The sequence below is a fragment of the Propithecus coquereli genome, unplaced genomic scaffold (genome assembly GCF_000956105.1).
Source record: "Propithecus coquereli isolate 6110/MARCELLA unplaced genomic scaffold, Pcoq_1.0 Scaffold169, whole genome shotgun sequence".
NCBI classification, from domain to species: Eukaryota; Metazoa; Chordata; class Mammalia; order Primates; family Indriidae; genus Propithecus; species Propithecus coquereli.
Genome location: NW_012141524.1, coordinates 2,386,060 through 2,410,920, shown reverse-complemented (window position 1 = coordinate 2,410,920; position 24,861 = coordinate 2,386,060). Strand labels below are relative to the sequence as shown.

Below are 24,861 nucleotides of genomic sequence, written 5' to 3'. Positions count from 1 at the left end.
ATTCCCAATTACTGAAAGCTTCCTCCCCTCCAGGAGCTTGCAAACGGTTTTCAAATTATTCTAACTGCTATTGCTATAAAGAAACATTAAAAAAACTAATCAGCAAGGGTTAAAACTAATGGCTCCACAGTGATTCACAAGCACCATAATTTGGTTTTGCAAATACTGCTTGTCTAATGCATGAAATAGAAGTAATTCTTACTTAATTTAAAAATATACTTGCATTATTAAATGATTGTAAACAGATCAAGATCTTTATTTATACATAAGTAATTTTAAGCTGTACCTTGACGGAGCGTGTTAGAAACTAAAATACTATTTTGGTAGTTATGGTTTTGAATAGGAACACAAGGAAGTGTAGCACAAACTCAAAGTTTTAAAGTTCAAGTAAAATGTCAAAATTAATTTGTGCTTTAAGTAATTAAGTATGGTCTTGAAATACGGGGAAATAATTTAATTAAGGTGAGTAAAACTGAAAAGAACTTCTAGTTTCACACTTAATTGCTGAAGTATCTTGTATTAAGAAAGCTGGAAAATGTTATTGCATAATCATCCACATGTGTTACACACGTTAACAAACAAGAAAGGGACAGATTGGATATTGAACTAATAGAGATAGAGACTTGCAATTTTAAAAGACCTCTCATAACTACCCAGATTTTTCCTATATTTATATACATGCAATATGGGGATGGATACTCTATAAATATTAACCAATGGCAACTCAAACTTAGTAGAGAAATATTTTTAAACAGAACCTCCAACTCTAACAATTTTTACAATCTAAACAATGTGTTTCATTTTCAAGTGATAAGAAATAACTCTGCTCCTTGAATTGTTTCCCTAAGCAGCCATTTTATCATACTTCATTTTTAAAACCATCTATTCTGAAAAACCTAACTTACAAATCTAGCAAGGAAACAATCTACCACTAAAAGTATATAGATAATTAAGAAGTAATCTCCAGAAAACACAAAAATGCTAATAAAAATACGAAATATATTGATGCAAAAATCAGAGGCAACCATTTCATCTATTTAGGGGGGCACTAAGAATATACCTATCAATATATAACTTCCCATATTTTCAAATAAGCACTAACTTGATATGGAAAAGAAATCCTAACCTTAGGAAAGTGCCATGTGGCATTTTTAAACTTTATTACCCCTTTGTTGACTCCTTGTCCCCGAGCAGATCACCTCCAACATTAGTACTCTGACCTTTTAGAAAACTGACAGATAAAGTTTATAGTGAGAAAAAATGGGCTTTTATGGGTTTCCAAAAGGGAATTCTTCCAACACTAAAAGCTATATAATAATATTGATTTGATAACCAACTTTTTTACTACCAAATTATAGACTTAAGATTTCTAGAAAAATATCCAAGCAAATTTGCCATAAAGTATAATAAAAAATAGGCCTGAGCTCATGACAAATATCTAGAATCTCCTTGCAATCTTTAAATATACATAGAAAATGACTTTTTAAAACAGGTCTTCTTTAAAGTATTCAGTATCCCAAGATTTCCCTTTTACATTGGGACTGACTGACCCTTGTCATCCCATATTTGTCAAAAATCAATTCAGCTACAACTTGCATCTTTCTAAGCAAAAAACTTTAATGCCTGTTTCTACTTTCCTTCTATCCTAAAGGCAAATGTACAATATACAGAAACAAGGATTATATTCTTGTAAAACCATCTTCAAAAATCAATTAGAATATTCAAAATATTCCATTCCCACAAATGAAAATAAGTTGCTTACTGAAATGACAGTCTTCCATTTCACTGCCTTAAAAATTAAGCTGGCATGGATAATAAAAGTGTTTTCTGACTGGATATGCTTAGCATTCAAATATTTTTAAAACAAATACTAATCCATAATTAGATTTCACAGCCACAATCTATAGAAAATAGAATTTGCTTTTATTTTCTGAGAGCAATATTAATGATTTGATGTCATGAAAGTTATAACAATACCACAGCTTGCAGAAACTTTAAACAAACCTGCCTTGAATGTTTCTTATCGTTGTAGCCTGATCTTTACCATCCATTCACTCAGCAAATACTTATTCTGCCTACTATGTGCCTGCCTGCCCATCGCAGTTCCAGGTGCTTCGAGGAAAATTAGGCAACAAAGCAAATGATACTCTTATCACAAGCCATTTCTTTCTAATTAGAGTAAAAAGACAATCATCAGGTAAATGTGTGTCAGATGGAGGCACGTGTAGGGAAAAACAACACAAAGTAATAGAGGATAGGGGCTACTGAGGGCTGGGGTGAGGAGGGTATCTTACACAGCATTGTCAGAGAACACCTTGCTGATGATGAGATGACATCTAAGCAGAAATCAGAAGGGGGTGGGGGGTGGGGCCACGTAGATCTGGATTTACAGTCGTCTAAGCGGCAGACACAGAAAAACCCTAAGATGGAATACACTTGGCATGGACAGAGAGTAGAAAAGCCTGTGCAACAACAAAGCATAAACAAACTTGCTTTATTCAATAAGCATTTATAGAATGATTACACTCTAAAAATTACACTAAGTGTTTTGTGATATTAAGATGATCCAAATATAGTCTCTGGCCTCAGGGAGTGATATAATTACAATACAGAATGATAAATGTTATGAAACATTTGAGCTGGGTCTCAGAGAAGACCAATAGCAAGTTGTACTTCAAGAAGATAAATCAAGAACCCAGAAAATACAGAGAGTTGAGAAAACGTGGCAGATACTTTTGGCCCACGCAACAACTATTCACATTCTCCTTTTGCTTCCTTCTAGAATTCAGGATAAAATCCTTGATCCCCCAGGTGCAGGGAAGGGAGACATATTCCACAGTCTACCAAAATGGTGCAGGTGGAAGGAAGCCTCAAAACTGGAAAGCGTCCTCTATTGGGAGCCAGGACACTACTGCACAGCTCTAAGCAAAATCAACAGGCCACAGGGCGTTTATCTGACCCACTCCAGGCCTCAGTAATCAGGCCCTCCTTCCAAGATCTGCCTTCAGCCTCCCTCATCATCTTCAACCTAAACTGTACATCAGTCTTCTAACTTATCTCCCTAGCTGTGGGTACATTTAATCTGTCTTCTGTTCTTCCTCTGAGCCTTATAGATACCTCAATGTTACTTACCTAGTCAAAAAACCTATAATTTTTCTATGGAATAAAAAGAAAATTAAACAAGAAACAAGACCCCTTACAATTTGGTTCCAAGCTCCATTCTAGCCTCAGTACCTGTCACTCCCACAGACATACCACTACCCTAAAAACAACAGACTCCTTGCCATTTTTTCAAACATTCCCTACACCTTCCCACCTGCAAGCACTGCTCCTGCTGTTTCTTCTTCCTGAATCCTTTTGCTTTCATGACCTATCAAATTCCTACATATAGTTCAAGACCCCATTCAAATTTCATCTCATCCATGAAGCCTCCATCACTCACCTGTATTCACCCAGTCAGAAGTAATTACGCCTTCCTCTGTAGTGCCCTAAACCTTGCTTTTATCCCAGTTAGAGTAGTTACTACAATCCCTCTTATATCACAGTTGTACAGTATACATGTGTGTCTCACCAACCAGATTTCAATTCCTTGCAGCAAAGTTTATGTAAAATTCATATTTGTATCTACTCATAACCCAGCAAAGTGTCTTGTACACAACAGGTATTAAATTAATGTATTCTGAATTCTCATCAATAAGCTACAATTAAGTCTGCATTTTATGAGGGAAAAAAGAGGTATTCCTAAATTGAAAATTACAGCAGCATCATAAAGGGAATTGTTCAGGAATTACTAAGGTACTCAGCTATTCAAATAAATCCTAAATCATTGAATAGGAAGATATCATTGAATAGGAAGATAAAGACAGCAAAACAAAGTATTAGTGCTTATTGGGCTACATAAAATAAAATTAAAGAGACAAGCGGAAATGCAAACCCTATATCTACCCACATTAGGAAGCATTACCAAGGGATACTAAAATAACTATTTAACAAATATTTACTAAGTGCCTACTATGAACCAGACACTATACTGATCACCAAGAATGCAAAGGTGAAGAGTGAGAAAGGGCTGAAATTTTACATGAAATATTTTTAAGTGCAAAGTACTGGCCTTTATTACTTTCAAAATATGACTAAAAGATCTGCTTAAGGGTCAAACGTGACTATCAATACCCAATTCCAAGTTCAAATCTAGGAAACTATCTTGCCTATACTGTGATTATGTAGGAACTCTTCTCCCAGGACTGCGTTTGAATGTTAAAAGGGTTTCCTTTCTTCTTAGTAACTATAAACCGCTCAGATAGAAAATTTGAGTTCCAGATACTTGAATACATTTCCTGCTTTGAAATAAGTTCTATCCATGCACAGTTTGTTTTAGTAATTAAGGTACCAACAGCCCTGCCATCATGAATGAAAAGGGAGGAATTTATTAAAATGATGTTATATAAGGGATGTCGTATGGGAGATAGTGGATAGTTGTTCATTTTGTCCTCTGAGGTCAAAATAACAGAAATTGAATGGAAATACGACAAAGACAATTTCAGTTAGACATCAGAGGAGTTGTAAGGCACTGATTCACACTACCAAGTTATGCTCTGAGCCATTTCTTCTGCAGATTTTGAATGAAGCAGGCTGCTTTCTTCTAAGATAGTAGAGGGCAAAACAAGCAGATGTAAAGATGACCTTCTAACGTTTCTTTTCAACATGAAATTCTATTGTACATAATCATTTGCACCTGTATTAAAAATATGAGGCTGCTACTCTAAGAATTAAATATATATATTATATATAATATATATATAATATATACACACACACACACACACACACACACACACACACACACACACATACCTAAAGGACCACCTAAGATATAATCTGATTTAGTATGCCCTTAACCATACGAGGATTCCAAGGATCCCATAATTTCTTCTTGTAAATCGATATCAATAATATGAATTATCAAATGACTTGTTTGCCTTATGAATAAATAAATTCAAATTACCTGTTTCTTCAAAAACTGAGATCTTGGTATATGAGTGCTACAAAATACCTTTGTTTCTACAATAGTCTAGTCTATGCATAGAGTTAAAAAGAAATCATATTTCTGTTTGCTCATGGAATAACTTGTTCCCAACAAACATTGGTACTAAACCATTTTGACAATTTTCCTATAACCCTTGTAGCTGAATATCTTTTATTCAAAACAATTTTAACAACATTACATTGATGTCCCCTAAGCAATAACAATTCTATAAAATTTAGTCCACAATCCCTTGCAAATTAAAAATATTACTGTACTCTTAAATGTATAAATTATTTATACCAATAATAATAAATACATTTCTCAATATTCATTCATTCAAGAAGTGATTATTGAGGGTCGACATCTAGGCACTGTGCTAAGTAGTAATGACACCAAGATGACCCAATTACAGTTCCTGTCCTCAGACACAGAAATATAACTTTGCAATACCAACAGGTACTCACTGGGTGTTCAAAAGAGAACCAACAGCCAAGGTACTATATAAACCAAGTACCCAGAGAGTTCAAAGATCCAAACAACTATTAATAACTATACAAAGGAACTGAGGAAGTACAGCAGATAACTTTAGGATGGCTCACACGACACTTATTCCAATTCCCATCTTCCCTGCTTTCCTCCAAAACAGAGGCTGAAAAGCTCAAATACTTTTTACCTCATTCTAGAGGTAGTTATGTTATGCACTTTTGGCCAATGGAGTAGGTGGAAGTCCCTGTGAGCAAGCATCCCTTCCTAAAGAAAATGAGAAAGTACCAATGAGATGAAAGCTTCTGAGCTCTCCTTTGTTCTTCTTCCTGCCTGAAAGTAAGCACAATTTCTAGAGGTGCAAAAGTCATCACTGAAATAAGAGGCATAAGTTATGTGCTAAGGATGGTGGAGAAGCAAGACGTTACCTAGATTCCTGATGGCATCAGTTACCTGCGAATTAACTGCCTTCAGACTTCTTATGACATAAGCAAATAAAGCCCTTACTCATTTAAGTCATTATCAGTAAGATTTTCTACTACTTGGAGCCATAGACATTTTTACTCATTAAAAGAGGAGATATTTGAGTTAGACTATAATGGCTCCTCCTTTCTTGATTTAAGCTCTAATTCAGTCCTTCCTAGCTAGAAGAAATAAAAACAATTTTCAATTTGCCTTTCAAGAAATTATCTACAATTTTTGGTAACCTGGATTACTTTAATAAACATGGCCAAATTCCTCCACAGAAATCCATTTGTTGCATAGTCATTATAAGATTTTTCTTTCTTTTCTTAACTGGAACATTCAAATCCCCAAATGTATAAGATAACATTTTTCTATAGTATAGTACATATACCATTTATATATATATAAAATATATATATAAGTAAATAGCTGAAGTTTAGGGAGAAAAAAGGAAGAGAGGAGAATGGAGAGAGAATGGGAAGGAGGAATCGAACATTTGAAAGCATAAACTACATTTCTCAATTTTGTGAGCACTTCAGAAAGTAGCTTCAGAATCAATGAAATATAATAAGGAACAATATTTTTTAAGTAAGGAAGACCCTCCCCACACACCTGAAATTCTGTTTTTTGAGAATTTTTTAAACTTGAAAAATACATCCCCCAACTATTTTGTGTCCAATTTACCACTAGCATTATTACATTATTGTAATATTCCAACTATCTCTAGTAATCTCCCTGAGGCAATAATCATTCTCTATGTACGTATCTTTTGGACAAATTTTAAATGTGTACTGTTCTTGGGATAATCTCTATTGTAAAATGCTGAAAAGATTCATTAATTTCAATCACCATCAACTCCATACACCACATATACTTTTTCTGCATTTTTGTTCAAATATATTTCACTGTGGCCATTCAAAGGAAAATTACACATTCCAATAATATTTGAGTTCCTCTCAGTTACCCTTTCAGTGGTTCAGGGTAATGATAGAGTAAAGAATCATGTTCTTCACAGGCTCTCCTTTTCTTTCCCCATTTGGTAGAATTTCAACTTCAAATCTTTTGTGCCAAAAAGCAGTGGGTAATGTCTAATGCTCTTTTCTAACAGTAGCTTACTTTGGAGGGAAGGAGAGTGAGAGTCAGGAGAAATCACTCATTCCAGCTTCTACTAAAGTATCTTAGCATATGGGATAAGCAATCTCTTATCCTATTTTCCTAAAATAGAATTATGGAAACATAATAGGTCGGGGGTGGAAAGGAAAAGGAAAAATAATTAGAAATTTTTCAACTATCTCTGAGTATAGGTAATGGCTAAAAGACTAAAATTACTTAAAGTTACCTAGCCCTAAATTCTCACTGAGATCAGTCAAAAAACACCCTACATATTCATAAACAGGTAATTTATATTCCTTAACATTGTTCATAGGTAGAGGCTTCCTCTGTAAAACAGGTAAAAGCTACATTCTCTTCTTCCTAAGACTGCAAGAATGGGATAAAGAAGAATAATTAGTCAGATAACATAAATGCTTTCATTTTAAAACGAGTATTCAAAGACAACCTCAACAATCCATATGATCTCAAAGAAATATTCAGAGAATGACAAGTCTCCCTTATCTATAATATCATCTCAACTTCAATTTTATCTGCAGTTATGTCCTTTAAAACAAATATATCTGGGGTCCTTACATGATATGAAGTCCTTTTTCTTAGGCTCACTTTTATTTGGTTATCTTTTTAGGTGCACTAAAGATTGAGTTTACAATAAACTGAACAGACAGCGTACAAAAGGCTTTTAGAACTATACCATATGGTCCAGGGAAGGGAACAATCTGGACGATCCCCATTTCAATCTGCAAGCTTGTCCACCTCTATAACACGTTATACCACCGTAATAAAATATTAAGATGGAAACGTAAAAGCTAAAATAGTCTTATGTTTACCATTACCAGGCAGCCACACTTCTGAAAATTTACTGATAAACTTAATAAATATTTTTTTTAACTTATATCCCAGGATTTTGGTACGCAACACCAGGCATACAAGCCTACGCCACTATTCAATAGAAACAATATTTCGGCAGGGATATGTGTGGGTATTCAACTTATGCTTCAGAAATTTAGAAGGGAAAAAAAAAAACACTTTTACAGGGGCATATTGGCAGGGGCTGATGTAACAGATGACACATTCTTGGAAATCAAATAAAAGCAATAGGGAAATACCCATTGTTGCCTGGTGAAGGTCTAATCACATGGACACAGCTGGAACCAATGTAGATCATTCATTAATAAAAATTGTATTGTAGTAGGCACTTTTTGATGCATTTCAATTGCTGTTATAGCCAAATCTCTGAATTTCTTTGTTCGATGTTAGTAAGATTGTTTTAATGGGAAATATGAGAAGATTTAGGACAGGAGAAAAAAAAAAAAAACCTGTTCTCATGCTAAAAAACGAGACTAGCTCAAAAAGCTAAATGTCACTTTACCTTGCAATCTACTTACACTACCAGCAGCTTAAAATATGCAGTGTAAACCTGAAAAAAGGGGAACTCATATGGTACTATAGATAAAAAGTGAGCAGTGTGAGATGCCACAGAAAACATACGAAATACTAGTAAAATTATTCTACAGAATGATAATGTAATATGTCAGCGGGTGGAGGAAATTAAAATGTATCAAAAATTAGGAGGAAAAAAATCAAACTGAATTAACATGTACTCTTTCAGGCAACACTCTATTGAATTTTGACACGAAAAAGCATATGTACCATATGTTTAAGGGAAAAATTACTCATATTTTTGACCACGTAAACTTAAAAGTCACTATTTGTTATTATGTTACCAATATTTGATATCAAACAAGATATTCAAATCATCTACCAAAGAGTTTTGTTTGAAAGCTATACTGATAACCAAATGAAATAAAATACTAGTTACAAGTATAAACTTGGTACATATAATAAAATCCTAATTAAAATAATAAATTTAGCGTTTATCCAATTTTTATCTTTTTATAAATTTGTTTTCCACGTTTCTACAAATACAATGATTAAGTTACTAGATCATAATTCCTGAAAACTATATAATATCAAACTATAAAGATATAATAGCTTTACTACATATTCTCAATTAAAACTGTATAATTTATTGCCTACAAAAATGAAAAACCCAACAGCACTTACCAAAAAATTGTTCAAACATTATAGTTTTTAAATATATTTCTCCTATGCCTCTTTGTGGACTTGGAATAAACAAATAGGACAATTGATGTTGCATTTGCTAAGTCACTTAAAGATACATTCCTTCTACACAAAAAATAAAGGGCTTAAATGCAAATAAAAGTTATACCACTGCAGAAAAATGCATTCAAAGTCGATGAATAGTACTTAACACGCAATAAACATTATTCAATATACGTGAACAGACAGAATGAAAGAGGTTTTTGTCTGCATGATCTTTACTCACCAATTCTAATATTATCAGACCTTGGCACAGGGGATTCAAGATCATGAACTTAACTAGACCAAGAGAAAGTAAGTTTCACTGGCATTCCTTCTCAAAACTACCAGAATTCAGAAGCTTAAAATGTTGACCTAAAGATTTAATTAATAAAACTTAACAGGCATCCCACCCAGATTCGCTTTAGCAACTCTGCAGAAAAAAGCCACTTACATACAAGTTTAAAAAAACAGCATTGAGGGAAATGGGGAACTGTAATATTCATTACATGTGCATTATACATACAAAGCGATTTGAGTGTTTTGCTGAAGTAATGAGCCAATATGTTGCTGAACCTGTCTTGAATGAGAGAAAATAACAGGTGAGTTTATTTAATGCATACTTCTGACATACCTCTGTTTTACAAATACTTTTAATGATAAAAAGCATTTTCTCAATTAAAAATAAACCTCTGGACAAAACAACTGTTAGATTGCACAATTTCAATGTATCCATAATAGATACATACCCCAGTATATACGGCATATAAAAATGTTTCACATTAATAATTCTAACATGAACCACTGTTTACTTTCTTTTCGCATTTGTTACACTGTTACAAAAATACATGAGTTTTTCCTCCCAAAGTAATTTTCTTATTGCAAAAAATCATTGACAATTTTTAAAATAAAAGTAAGTCACAATAATATCAATCTCTTCCTAAAAAAAAAAATATTCTGCCTATTTAACTATTTTTATCTTGATTACAAAACACTGATTTTTTAAAATAGATCACTTGACAGTAAATCATTTGTTTTTGCTTAATATAACAGAAAACACATTTACATTTTGAGGAACATTCTACGAAATTTCACTTGCTCAAAGTGAAAATCTAGTCTCCTGCTCAAAATCATCTCCATTTAAAACTCATATGCCACATTTTTACACTCTTTCTAATAGTAGTTCACTAACTATAATTTAGTGAGAACTGGGAAACTTAAAAATACTTATGCCATGTTTTCACACTCTTTCTAATAGTATGTCACTAACTGTAATTTATTGAGAATTGGGAAACTTAAAAACACTTCCTTGTTTTACCTTGCATTTGGATTTCAAAAGAAAAAATTTTAAGTGCACATTCTTTATTTTGATGGAAGTTCACTGGCTTATCTACCAACACTTATCAGACATTCTAAATTGAGTGTTCAATTTATAAAAGATATGAACTGACCCTGAGTTTTAGACAAAAATAGAAAACAATGGCAGACTTTTTGGTCTCAACAAGAGATATCTTGGCATGAAAATCCATATAAGCAAATATTACTCAAAAGTTTCCATTCAAATAATAAAGCTGTGAAGCAGACAAGATTCCAACCAATCAAAAATACTATGTCAACATGACCAAAGTTAGCAATATTCAGAAGGGTTTTTTGCAAAGTGTGGCAAAAATGCAACTGCAAAGGAAATCTTTAAGAGAGCTGGAAAAGGCAAATTTAGCACCAGCTTCTACAAGGAACAAACCCATTTACTAAATGTGGAAGTTCTTCAGAGAATGATATTTATTTCTATTTCAGAAAAAAAAAATTTTTTTTCCCACAATGGTGGCCTGCGTGAAGGAATGAGGAAGACAGGAGCGAAAATAAACGGTATAAGTAGGAAAGACTAAGGCTGCCTTCCTTCCTCAGTGATGCTGTGAGGGTAGACCCTCTGCCTTACAAAAACCACTGCCAGAACCAAGCTATACAAACATTTTGGCTGCAAGCCTGTAACAGTGCCAGGCTGTTTTTCATTTTTGTGCTAGACTCCCTCAATTGAGACAGTATGGGATTGTCACTTTGATGCACATAGAGAACAAAGAGTAATATAGTGGGGGGGTGGATTTTTTTGCCCCTTTAAAGTCAGGTTAGCATTTTGCTTTCTTTGACAGGTCTTGAAAAGACCCAAGAAAACAAAAGTTATGCTGAAGAATGCATCAACTGCCTAACAAAACTAACACTGAATACAATATTGTCACAGTTTTAAAGCCATGTGAGAGATTAACATTTTTAAAAAATCAGACTTTAGAGGTCCAAGTCATATAGTTACCTGTCTAAGATGCCAGAAACCAAGAAATACATGACTCACAATCACATAATCTTATTTAAAATCCAATACTATGAAGGCATACTACAAAATCTGGCAAAAAAAAAAAAAAACTAATATAAGTATTACAAATTTTAGGTCACTATTCAGAGACAACTGTGTTAGCTGCCATTATGACCTTGATTTCTCCAAAATTAAATAATCTGATGAAAAGATTATAACATTAGAATCTGAATATTTTATGCCTTCACAGGGAAAGAGGTGATAAGTGATCAAAAATGTTTAAAGGATTAAACCACACATCGTCTAGAAAGCTGCCACAGACACAAACAGGAAAACCGTCTCTTCTATCCTATTCAATTCTGTACTAAAAATGAAGCTACCACAAATGAAAAAGCCAAGTATGTGCTGTTGCAACCTTCAACTAAATATACTATCTGAATCTGGTGACTAAAAACACCAATAAGCCATTAGCTCCTAGAGGTATGACCTTTTTCTCTCTAATGCACACGATAAGTAGAGGTAGAGGTCCATTTTCTACAAACCAAATGAAAAGGAAGAATGAACTGTGACAAGCTCAGATCCCATGCTGGCATAGTTTACACTAAGCTCAGCATCATCTAGAAGCAGTATGCTTCTCCCTGCCAATCAGAGGGAGAAAAAGTTATGCAACTAATACAATGTTGATAAATAGCACCAAAGGTCTACAGTCCCTTCCTCCTGCACATCTCCATTGAATCAGCTGTTAAAAGAAGACCAATAGCTGTTACAGAAATAGCAAGAACTAAAGCACTTGCCTCAGATGTTACACAGGGAGGCGTGGAGCATTTACCACCTGAGCCTATCTAATTTCCGACAAAATGATCCCCTGCCCAGTTTTGTTCACGGCCACAGAATCTGATAACAAGTCACGATCAGTGTTGGGAAAGGTGGTGGGAGTGAGAAGACGGGGAAGAAACTGAGTGAGAACAGTGGCCAAACTTCAAACAATATGCACGCTTCTCTTATTATTCAAATTTGCACCCCTGTGCAACACTTTAGGATGACAAAAGCTGTGTTAAAGGGTTCAGGTAGAATGATTTACTTTGGGTGGCAAGGGTAAGTCTGCCATGTAATTAAAGAATGTATTATTTTGCTCCTCACTGTTCTCCTTTTACATTTTCCTTTTTCTCTATGATATGCTGCTGATGCTATTACCACATGGGACACTGATGGTTGTAGGCAAGGCATTCATGTATTGCCAAAGTGGCCCAGAGAATGATGTCTGGCTGGCTTTAGTTCAACAAGGAACATGAGGCAAAACCAGAAAGCAAAAAGAATGAAAGTGTAGAAGAAGCCAGGCAATAGGCTGTTTTTTTTCTGTTTATTAATGGTACAGATGAAATAGGGGGAAAATCTGGAAAAAGCAGCCAAGCTAACTCAATTACAAAGAAAGATTAAAGGAGCTAAATGTCTATAACTTGGCTGACAACCAAGGAACAATATGAGAGCTGTCCACAACTCTCCAAAGTATATACATAAAAAGAAGAGTAGAGAATTTTTATCTACTATAGAAGTGTGAATATATGAAATAATAATGAGATAAAATTTTTTAAAAAATCTAACTTGAAGCAGCAGGGAAATAATCTGGAAAAATTTAAGAAAGGCTGCTTCCTTCTTTTTAGAAACATCAATCATCTTACTGACCCACACTGCAGTAAACAATACATGATAAGAAATGCCCACATATAGCCCGAGGACTGAACTGATTGAGAAGTAAAAATGAAGTCCCATCTGCTTACCTGATGATCCAGATACAGGGATGTCTCTTTACATATTTCCAATCTGGCTAATGCAGAGGTACCTGTGAGATCACAAAGAACATAGTTAAGTTGTTACCTTCAAAATAAGCTCAACCTGAATTCTAAATCCTGATCTGGACAAGAGCTGACTTGGATGATCTAGTCTGGTTCATGGACATTCCAAGGTGGGAGAAGAGCGTGCAAGAACAGAAATGTTCTGAATGATTCCAGGGTTATTCTTAACTAATAGCTTTTTCAGTCTTTCCAAGGATTCCTCAAATCAATTATAACCCCAAAATCATAATAATAATGCAGATTGGAGGTGCCTTAACCCTGATTGACAGATGCCCTTCAGGAGTCTATGCACTCCTGAATGTACATATAAAATTTATACGTTTATATAAATGGGTATCTCCCTGGGAAGAAGGTCAATAGTTTGTCAGTTTTGCAAAAAGGTCCATAATCCAAAAAATTGTCAAGACCTTCTACTGAGGATTGTCTAAAATCTCAGAGGCAGGTTGGAATATATACGGATAATCAGTCCAGGTTTGGGGTTTCCACCCCAGGGAAACACAGACACTTGTGGGTCTGGGGTAAATATCTTAAGAATACTATTTTCTGGGAGAGCAATACATCAGGTTTAAACTGTAACTTAACTCATACAGCCCTGTGATCCCTGCAAGCCATGTATAGTCTTGAAGATAGCTAAGATGTTATACTCATATACCCAAGGGTGGATGTCGTGACTTTTCCTGTTCTGTATATATTAAAGTCAGGATCCTTAGGTGTATCAATACTGACAGGGTCAGAATTAACATAGTAACTCAACCAAAAAGGACCACATAAGACAAGCAAAAAAGGAGGTGTTATCAAAGCAATAGGAAATGTGGCTCCCAAACAGCTTACGTATTGTGAAAGTACAGGATTAAACAAATGTGTGTCTTAAAAGAATTATTTTAAGCAGTAATCACAGAATCAGAATAACCTATATCAGAAAGAAACCAGGCTGGAGAACCTTCCAGGCACCAACTGTGAACAAGATGGGAAAGCATTCACAGACACAGAGAACATTCTGAGCTGGGGTGTCGCCAAAAAAAAAAAAGACAAGAGAAAATCTGAAAAGACAGAAATCAAGTAGGAGGGAAAAATTACCTTTTGAGATGGCCTGTTTCAAATAATGATCATGTAGTATATTCTCTCAAAAAATAATTTATTTAGACATTCACCTACTGAGCATCTACCAGGCATTGCACTCGGTGCTGAGAATTCAGCAGTGAACAAGAACAAAGCCTGCCCTGCTGGAGCTTAATTTTGGGGAGCAGGGGAAGGAAGCAGGGAGACAAACAAGTATATTAGCAATATCATTTCAATTTGTGATACATGATATGAAAGAAATAAACAAGATGATGTGACCAAGTCATGAGAGAATGGCCTACATCCATCTCGTACGTCACAGAGATCTTCACTCCCATTCTCAGAGTCAGTCGGGGTCTTACAGAATTGAGACCAGAAAGTGACCTGTCTGGCTAGGGACAGCTAGCCAGACCTGTGCACTTCAGAGTTGAAGACAGGATGGCTATTCTGGAAGACAAAGTATCACTACCTCATTATCTCCATACTTCAAAATACACATACCTAGACTGAATGATAATTTTATGATACAAGCTCTGCTTTTAGAAGATATGCCTGAGAACAAGAAACTGAACAGCACTTTTTGTAACTCTTTAAAAATTGGCTCAGGATATTGTACATTTTGTACCCTTAATACAAAGAACCATGTTCTATCCAAATTCTTGTCAAGTTCCATTCAATTAAAAGAATTTCATTTTTTCTTTCTACAGACAAATCTGATTAATTTCTGCTGTCAAAGGTGGGCAGCATGACAGCCAGCTTCCAAGAGGGCCCCAAATAGTCCACACCTCAGGGAATTCATGCCTTTGTGCAATGCCTTCCCTCACATCAGAGTTGGTCTGAGTGATCAACAGAATGCAGTGGAAGTGATGGTGTCTGTCCTAAAAGATATTGCAGCTTCTTCCTTGCTTTCTTGTATCACTCATTCTGGGGGAAACCAGTTGCCCGCTGCCACACTGCGGTGACACTCAAGCAGTCCTGTGAAGAGGTTCACATGGCCTTCTGCCAAATAGCCAGAATCAACTTAACAGCCATGCGAGTGAACCATTTTCTAAGCAGATCCTCCACGCTAGTCAAACCTTCAAATGATTGTTGCCCTGGCCAACATTTTGACTGCAACTCATAAAAGACCAAGAGCCAGAACCACCCAGCCTGCACTCCAACCTCTTTCTGCCATGCACTCTAACCTCCTATATTCCAGGGGCTTGAAAGCTAAAAACAAACAAACAAACACAAAAACTACATTTCGCAGATGTTCTTGCATTATGCCTTCCACAGCGGACCTGGGTTCAACCAAATCCACTCAATATTTAGAAAGCAAAAGTGAGTAAATCAAGGTGGTTGCCAATTACAATGAGATCAAATCTTTGTTTTTTTTTTTTTGAGACAGAGTGTCACTCTGTTGCCCCGGCTACAGTGCCGTGGCGTCAACTCACAGCAACCTCAATCTCCTGGGCTCAAGCGATCCTACTGCCTCAGCCTCCCAAATAGCTGGGACTGCAGACATGCACCACCATGCCCGGCTAATTTTTTTTCTATATATTTTTAGTTGTCCAGGTAATTTCTTTCTATTTTTTTTTTTAGTAGAGATGGGGTCTCGCTCTTGCTCAGGCTGGTCTCGAACTCCTGAGCTCAAACAATCCGCCCGTCTCGGCCTCCCAGAGTGCTAGGATTACAGGCGTGAGCTACCGCGCCCGGCCAAGAGATCAAACCTTATAGTGAAGGCATTTTGTTCTTCTGAGACAACCATGTAGATATTCTATTAAATGATCCTTAGTATCATGGTTCAAAGTAGCAAGTGGCAGTGGAGGTTATACTAGAATAATATCATGGGGTGTTTTCTTTTGGATTATGTTGTTCCTAGGTAATAACAGTCAAGTTTGGTTCCTTGGCACTTCTGGAAATTAAGTAGCATGTAACAGAACCCAGTATGCTTAAACTAGCTAACTGTATGCAACTCATACTAGCTGTTGACTGCAACTAAGAATCCACTCTATCATATACAAATTCTCCCATCTCGTAACACTTGCATTCCTATCTCATGATGGATCCTCTTCTCTTCCATTACTAATCCCTCTACTCGTGCATTGAATCCTCTTCACTCATGCCATTTCTAGGAACTTGCTCCATCAGTTTTCCCCTTTTCCCTATCTTCCATCTTTTCCTCTCCACTGTTTCCTTCTCCTTCATCAATAACACACTTGTTTCAATCCTATCAACTATCCCTGTCAAGCTTCATAAAATATTATAAGCTCATTGTCTTTACTTCAACTTCCATGTAATGTTCAAATAACCACAACTTGGCTTCCTTAGCCATCACTACTGAAACAGCTATTGCTAAGCCTGGCAAGGACCAAACGATTGTCTATTTTCATTCCTCACTTTACAAGACTGTGGCTTTGGCATTCCTACCCACCATGTGTCTTTGAAACTTTGATGGTAACAAGATTATGGACTTCCAGCCTCAATGAAACAATCTAGCATCCTATCTTCACACATCATCATCACCCCTGCCCTCTGCACCTCCAACACCCGAAAGAGATACACAATAAACTTGCATACAGAAGCCACTTCAAATGCTTGATAATGCTGTTCAAACATTCTGTCTCTTGAGAGCCTCAGTGCTTAAAGACATCCAAAAAGAAAGATATAAGCACTTAAAAAAAAAGTGACGTGGATTCTACAAGCTATTAATATGAAAATATATATCATAATTTTCAAGCTATTTAAGGAAAAATAAATTTGTTCGGAAGTCAGAGAGTCCAAAAGAGCAGTGATGTGTGACCTCTTACAACAAACTTCCCCAAAGCTAAAAGTCCAACTATTGCTATTTGCTTAACACTTACAAATCAGAATGCCTATAACTGCCAACCTAAGATAGCAACCCTGAGTCCTTTTCTTTTGAATGTAGGTATTCTATGACATCTGTCATCTCACCAACGAGTGATGCTGCTGACTTGACTGGCCAGGGGGGTGACCCATTCCCTCCTCCCTGGCCAAAGGAGGGCCTTCCCAGTCAAAGCTGTAAGCTTTCCAGAGGCTGGCCTCCCAGAATGACATGAACTGAGCTTCTATGGTCAGGGATGTAATCAGCCCTTTTCTTTAAACTTCTCACAAGTCAGAACTTTTCACAAGACCCACAAAAAATGGCTTATTTTCATTAATCTGCTTTGTGTTGCCATCATTCATTGTCTTCATTTTTAATTCAGTGATATTTTTAGCCAAAAGAAATGAGGTACAGTTTTCCTCAATCTGTCTCAGCTCTTACTCTTCATCTTCTGGGACCCAATTCATGTGATCCTTTAACAACTATTTATTTCACACCAAACTAGATATCTCCCTAAAGCTTACCAATCTACCCTCTAGGCATATTTCTTAAATAAAAGCACTAGATCTTTGTAAACCTAAAATTTGCATACTAAAGGAACAAATCAACTATCAAAAGACCTAGTAGTATATAGCAGTTGCTCACCTCTAAGCAGAGTTTAAAATTCATTTCAATTTATTATTTTTTTAAAGAAACAGCTATTGACTTTTTTCCTTTGCAAAAATACAGTGTTTAATGGGCCTAGTTAAATTAGAGGTGATAGTGTGAAGGAAGTGTTTTAAATTGGTAAATTCTAAACCTTTTAATAAAAGTACATCCATCAGAAGTTTTAATAAGACACAGCAGGACAGAGAAGAATTAACAGACTATAGGAATCAAAAGGTGGTGATAGGCAATGATAACCTTAATCATTTGCATAGAGATTTATAATTTCATTGCTTAAAGGTTAATGAAATTATGTGGTATTTTGCCCACTCTTATCCAGTAAATGATTTGATGCCTTGGTTTGAGTGTATTTACCATGTGAATCCTTTAACAAGAGAAATGACTCCTTTTATCAGTTAATCTACTACATTTTTTACATATACACTCCCGGGTGCACATTGTCATTATTTGTTCTAACCAATAACTGGGTGCCCTAAAATAAAACATAAGGTTCCCAAGAGTATCTCAGCAAAACAAACTAACTCACAATCAGATCTCTGAAACTACATTAAGTTGCTAACGTGATTAATTTTTTAAAAATTAGATACATTCCTTTATTTACTTTATAATTCAAGTCAACTACTGCTAAATAGTTGCTTTTGCCAAATGATAGCATAAAACCCACCCTAGAGGTTGATGAAGGCACTCACACTGAGGATGAAGATGGATGGAGAAACACAAGCAAAACACTTAAACTATTAGAACAGGTAATATAATAAAAAAAATTCTAGGCTGGAGCAATTGTTTTCAAACATTACACCACAAAAACAACATGCTATTGTGGCTTTGCTTCCCTGAGCATCCAGGAGGGTTCAGGGTCAGCTGCTTTGCTTAGTACCCAGTTCTGATGGAAAACTACAAAGAGCCCAACTTTAGGCAGAGTGGTGTTTCCTATCCTAGCTGCACATTAGAATCATGTGGAAAGCTTAAAACAAAAACAAAAAAACCTGACACTGAGGCCCCATAACCAGAGATTCTGATTTCATCAGTAATTTTTAGAGGGTCTCCAGATGATTTTTTAGGTGCAACTAGGTTTGAAAAATAAGCTATAAAGCGTTGGTTCTCAAAGTTGTACAGTCTTTGGACCAGCAGTAGCAGCAGCAATTGGGAACATGTTAAAATGCAAATTCTCAGGCCTTGCCCCAGACCTAGAGATCCAGAAACTCTGGGGTGGGGCCCAGTGTTTTAACAAGCTTTCAGGCAATTCTGATGTACACTAATGTTTGAAAAACACTACTTTAGAGTAAGAATGACCTGGGTTTCAATTCTCTCTCCACAATTTACTAGCTGTATGACCCTTGGTCAGCTCTCTAAACTTCACTTTCCTCACGTGCAAAATAATGGAGTTAGCTACCATTCGTTAAACATCTAGTATGTGCCAGAGAATGTATTAATAAGCACTTTATATTTTAACACGTTATAGAATTTAACCCTTACAATGACGTAGCCAGATAGATATTATTACCATTTTACACCCAAAGATTATGGAAATTATCCAATATTACAAAGCTAGAAAGCAGAATCAGAATTGAAACTCAAGTTTTAAAATTTCCAGCATCATTGCTCTTTCCTTATTCCCCAAAATATTCTTGTTAATCTTTCTTTCTTTCTTTCTTTCTTTTTCTTTTCTTCCATCCATCTTCCTTCTTTCCTTTCTTTTCTTCCCTTTGTCTTCTTTTTTGTCTGTCTTCCTTTCTTCCTTTCTCACTTTCTTCCGGAGGAAGCTTATTTTTCTAATATAAAGCTAGAGATTACCTAACTTGTATAGTATTTACTGTGTGACTGCAAAGTGCTTAGCATGCTGCCATATGCCAGAAAGCAAAGAATTAAAATACCAAAAAAAGAAGAAATCATAATAATGAAGTTATGAGCTAGTTGAAGAGACATACATTTTGCAAAATATAGGGACACATATGACTTAGTTCTAAACTGGTGAGTAGAAATCAGAAGTAACTCAGGAGTTCATAAGATTGGAGCTCACAGACCAAGGCATGATGCCAGGAAGAAGTTTGACTTGTCCTGAAACAAGGAATAAAGTCTCTCCTGCACAGGAGGAGAAACAATGGTTAGAGAACAGCACAGTAGAAAATAAAGCTAAGTAGCTAGATGGGTCCAGATTGTGACTTAGAGTAAGAAAACTTTAAAGTTAGTGCATAAAAAGATACACTGCTTTTTACACAGAATATTTTTGACGTACTGATAGTAAAAAGGTAAGGTTAAAATCAAATCACAGGAACTTATTCTAGAAAAAAAATCAATCTAGGGTTATGCTGGGAAAAAAAATAGGCAGGAGAAAAAGTCATTTCTATTGCTAAAAGTGTTAAATATGATCCACTCTTAGTAGTTCCATGGGTTAGTCATATTCGATACACAGTATTTTCAATTACCCACAAATCCAACCAACACTGGCTGATCACATTAAGCAAGGCACCAAGGATAAAAAGACAAATAAGATACCAACTCAGGACACATGGAACAGGTTTATGTAAGAAACAGACTGCCAAATGTATTACGCAACATTAACATAAAGTTATTAGGAATTCTAAAGGCCGCTATAGACAGACCAATTCTTAGGAATGGCTTTTGTGAAATTCCTCAAAGTCAATGAGGTACAAGCTAGCCAAAATGTTCTGCACTTAAGAGTACTTTGTCTAGGCTAATATCATAATCACCAGCTCACAAGTGGCGTATACCCAGTTCATCCACATTTAGGCTTACTTATGGCTAAGAAAGGCAGGAGAACATAAAATCCAGAGGTAACCTTTTTAACATTCACATCATTCATTCCATTTTTCACTAAAAAGCTAATGAACAACTATGCTCAGAAACCCACTGGAAGATTCTACCTATGTATTAATGAGGGAAAATTGCAAGGCACAATGGGATGACTGAATTCATTAGCATCTAAGGTTTCTAACTCTGTCAATGATAGTCTGATGCTGTATAACATCTTTAGTTCTGCTGCAGTCTGACAACTCCATAATGCCAATTTGTCTCTGAGAACCAATTTAAGAAGCACGTACATATAACAACGAAACTATGCTTGAATGACAAGGCACTAGGGTTATTTTTTCTCAGACTAAATGTGAACTGAATTTGCTATGTTATTAGGAATGACAGCATTTTGTAAACTAAATATATTTAAGAAGCAGTAATTAATCTTTAGTGAAGCTGTTTATTAATAACCTATACAAACATAATCAAAGAATGGAATCTCAGGGTTAGAAATGACTTGAGAGGTAAAACACTACCTGTTTTAACCATCTGGTAAAACACTACCTTTTATCCCACATGGTATTCAGGCCACATGTAATGTTAAAATTAATACAATGACATTAAAAAAAACCTCTAAGTACTCTGAGTAATAAATTTCTTTGGCCCCAATATATCCAATTCACAAACACTACTGTATTTTACTAAAGTTCAATCACCTATCATCTCATTCTTTAATAATATAAACTATATATGACAATGTGGCTAAAAGGACTAAAACGTTGTTACTTGATAGTGTTTCGATTTCAATAAAAGTAGTTGGTATAAAATCATCTTTTAAAATATTCAGACCATGCCATACAGATATTCACATGCTCTTGGATCTATAAGCATTGAAGAACTTGTTTAGATTTACTGAAGCCATACCTGCCATCAACAAACAAAAAAGTCGTGAAGGTTGATCAAACACATCTTTGCCTCGAGTATCATGTTAATGTTTTCTACTAACGCAGTCCTAAAAGTTAACAGCCAAAGTAATCCAAAGGTTTCTCTTTATTTCTATATTTAAATCATCACAGGTTTGATCAAGCATGCAAATCCCTTTGGGCTCAGGGTTCCCATCAAAATGTCTTACGGAAACATTAAAAATCGAATGGGTATAAACAACTCTAACAGTGCGGAGCTCATGACAGCACTGCTGTGATCTGTGTGCTTCATGTACAACAACACAGGGGAAGTTTGCAAGGGAATATGAGCAACTAATTACTGTCTTTTGCTTGAGGGCAGGTGTGCTGATCTCTATAGGTGTCTCTGCAGCGCTCTGCCTAATGCATGGCCTCTTGAAAACATTCACTGTAACGACCTGTTGAAGCCCTGGAACACATCTGACAGAATACCAAACTGTTGGTTGTTCAGAAAGAATTTACTGTGACTTCTTAAAGTTACCACTAAGGAGAAACAGCAGTTGGGTAGGCTTCATATGGTTTGTGAAAGAATAGTGTAAGACAGTATAAAAAGTAAATAACATAAAATTATATCTATCAGTCACATACATTAAACTAGGATAATAATATTGTCCTAATAAGTACAGAAAGTTTTTCAAAGAAAATACTGCTATTCTCTAAGCAAGAAAGAAATGAAATAGAAAAAACTAATATGAACCTTATATTGGACCATCTTTTTCATTCGTGAAAGCATAGTAGACAGTAGTGAGTATGCAGTTTTATAAGGAACAAAAAAGATCTGAGCAATTATCCTCTATAAGAAATTAGCAAACAAAATGATCATCTGATGATAGGGTAGGTGAGGCACACCATTCACATGTGATGCAACCTGCGAGATTAATATGCCATAAGATCTTTCCCATAATACTTGGAAAGAAACACACTTACTTATGAAGAGACACACAAACCATTCCAAAAATATTCCCTGCTTTCATACCTGCTACCTCCATGATCTTGGGCAAGAATTGTAACCTCTATCTGCTTCAATTTTCTCATCTATTGACAAAGATGACCCACCCCATCAGGGGTGTTATTAAATGAGACAGTTTCCCTTAACTATCTGGCACAGGGCTTGGCATAAAGTGCTTAATAAATAGTAATTAATATCACGAAAATTTCCTAAGGACATTAGTCTTCTATTCATAGTACAGCACTAGCCTATCTAAAAGCATCTTGGAAAGTAAAGATCCATCAGTGGCATGCTATTTTAAAACTACGTAATATGTTATGTTATGCATCTTTTTAAGTATAAGTACATGGCTTGGCTTTTAAGCAGTCAATAAACAAACACACAAACAAACCTTTAATTAATTCTTTAATTTCTCTGAGTAATCATTCACCTTAGTGAAAAGCCCTTATTTTTAATCTTGAAAATTTCTGGAAAAGTTAGTGTGTTTAAAAGAAAAAGCAGGAAAAGTTCTCATACAATTTCAAACTTCAACTATTTAGGAAAGAATCTCTGGTAAAATTAAAGTTAACATGCTTAGGCAATAAATCTGTTCAGAACAAGGAAATGCTTAAAAATAAGATTTATACCAAATATTTTCACCCAAAATTCTCTATGTAGTGTTTTTCTTTAACAAAATGGAATTAAGATGGCATTTCAGATCATCATTACTATTAATCATCAATTGTGTAAACAAAACATCATTCATCCTTTAAAAAATTAATAAGGCAAGGCCCGGTGGCTGACGCTTGTAATCCCAGCACTTTGGGAGGCTAAGGTGGGAGGACTGCTTAAGGCCAGTAGTTTGAGACCAGTCTGGGCAACATGGCGAGACCTCTTCTCTATAAGAAAATGAGAAAAATTAGCCTGCCATGGTGGTGTATGCCTATAGTGCTAGCTACTTCGGAGGCCAAGGCAGGAGGATCACCTGAGCTCAGGAGTTTGAGGCTGCAGTGTGCTATGATCACACCATTGCACTCCAGCCAGGGTGACAGAGCATTATCTTGTCTCAACAAAAAATTAGTAAAACAAGAATTAAAGTTGTTTCAGACTATTCTAGAATGAACCAAAAAGGGGAAAAAAAACTAAAACAAGATGTGTAATAAATACATAAAAATATAATATTTCCAAAATTAAAAATAATTAGACCCATGGAAATAATCAGAATATAATTATTGGAAATAGCATCCCTCCCACTCCCAGTAGACTAGTTCATCATAAGCTCATTTCTTCAAATCTGGGCAATGAAATAACCTTCTGTTCTCTCTTCCTTTAATATCTTCTTCCTGCTATCCATTTTCCAGTTTCCAATGGCATCTCAACCACCGTGAATGTTAAGAACCAATTGCTGTGCTTTTTTTTAACACAGACCTAATTACGTCACTCCTCCCCACCCCCAAAGATCTAGATTAATGGGAAAGAAGGCATATAGATAATTAAAGAGATGTATGTGTGCATGTGTGTGTACGCATGCACTTGGGCACATGCAAAGTACTATGAGAGGATAAATCAGAAGTCAATTCACGGCCAGGCACGGTGGCTCACACCTGTAATCCTAGCACTCTGGGAGGCCAAGGCTGGAGGATCACTTGAGCTCAGAAGTTCAAGACCAGCCTGAGCAAGAGTGACACCCCATCTCCACTAAAAATAGAAAAAAATAGCCAGGCATGGTAGCGTGCGCCTGGCTGAGGCAGCAGGATCGCTTGAGCCCAGGAGTTTGAGGTTGCTATGAGCTATGCTGATGCCATGGCGCTCTAGCCCAGGCAACAGAGTGAGATTCTGTCCCCTCCACCAAAAAAAAAGAAAGAGAAGTCAATTCATTTTGCCTGCCACAAGTCAAGGAAGGCTTCATAGAACTGATGATAAAAGGATGAAAAAATGCCTACAAAACAAATTCAAAGCTCCAGGTGATGGGTCTCCATTATAAATCCTCAATTTACTGTGTTCCAACTACATCCCACACTCTCCTCACCTTAGCCTAGATGCCTTGGTTCTCTTAACATAACGGACACTCTGCTATTATCTGGCTTCTACCAGTCCCCCTCCCTTGAATTGCTTTTTCATCCTCCCCATCTTTAAAGTTTTTACTATATAATACCCTTCTACCCAGACATTCTCCTTCTACTTATTTTTCTTATACAGTTAATCAAGGAATCAAAAAGCCTTTGGACTTTACAACAGCAAGCTGTAAGACAATGGAGTATACCTTCAAAAAATCTAAAGTGATTTCCAATTCAGGATTTAATTATTCAAGCAAAGCATCAAT

At 35.8% G+C, this 24,861-nt stretch overlaps 1 protein-coding gene across 1 annotated transcript in view; it reads right to left on the bottom strand.

Moving 5' to 3' along the window:
- Positions 1 to 13,334, bottom strand: part of GTDC1 (glycosyltransferase-like domain containing 1) — a 269,887-nt gene extending 256,553 nt beyond the window's left edge. The window contains exon 1 of the mRNA XM_012641746.1: positions 13,271 to 13,334. The gene's annotated coding sequence lies outside the window, so the exon portion shown is untranslated. The remainder of the gene's footprint in view (positions 1 to 13,270) is intronic.
- Between the last annotated feature and the right edge of the window lie 11,527 nt (positions 13,335 to 24,861).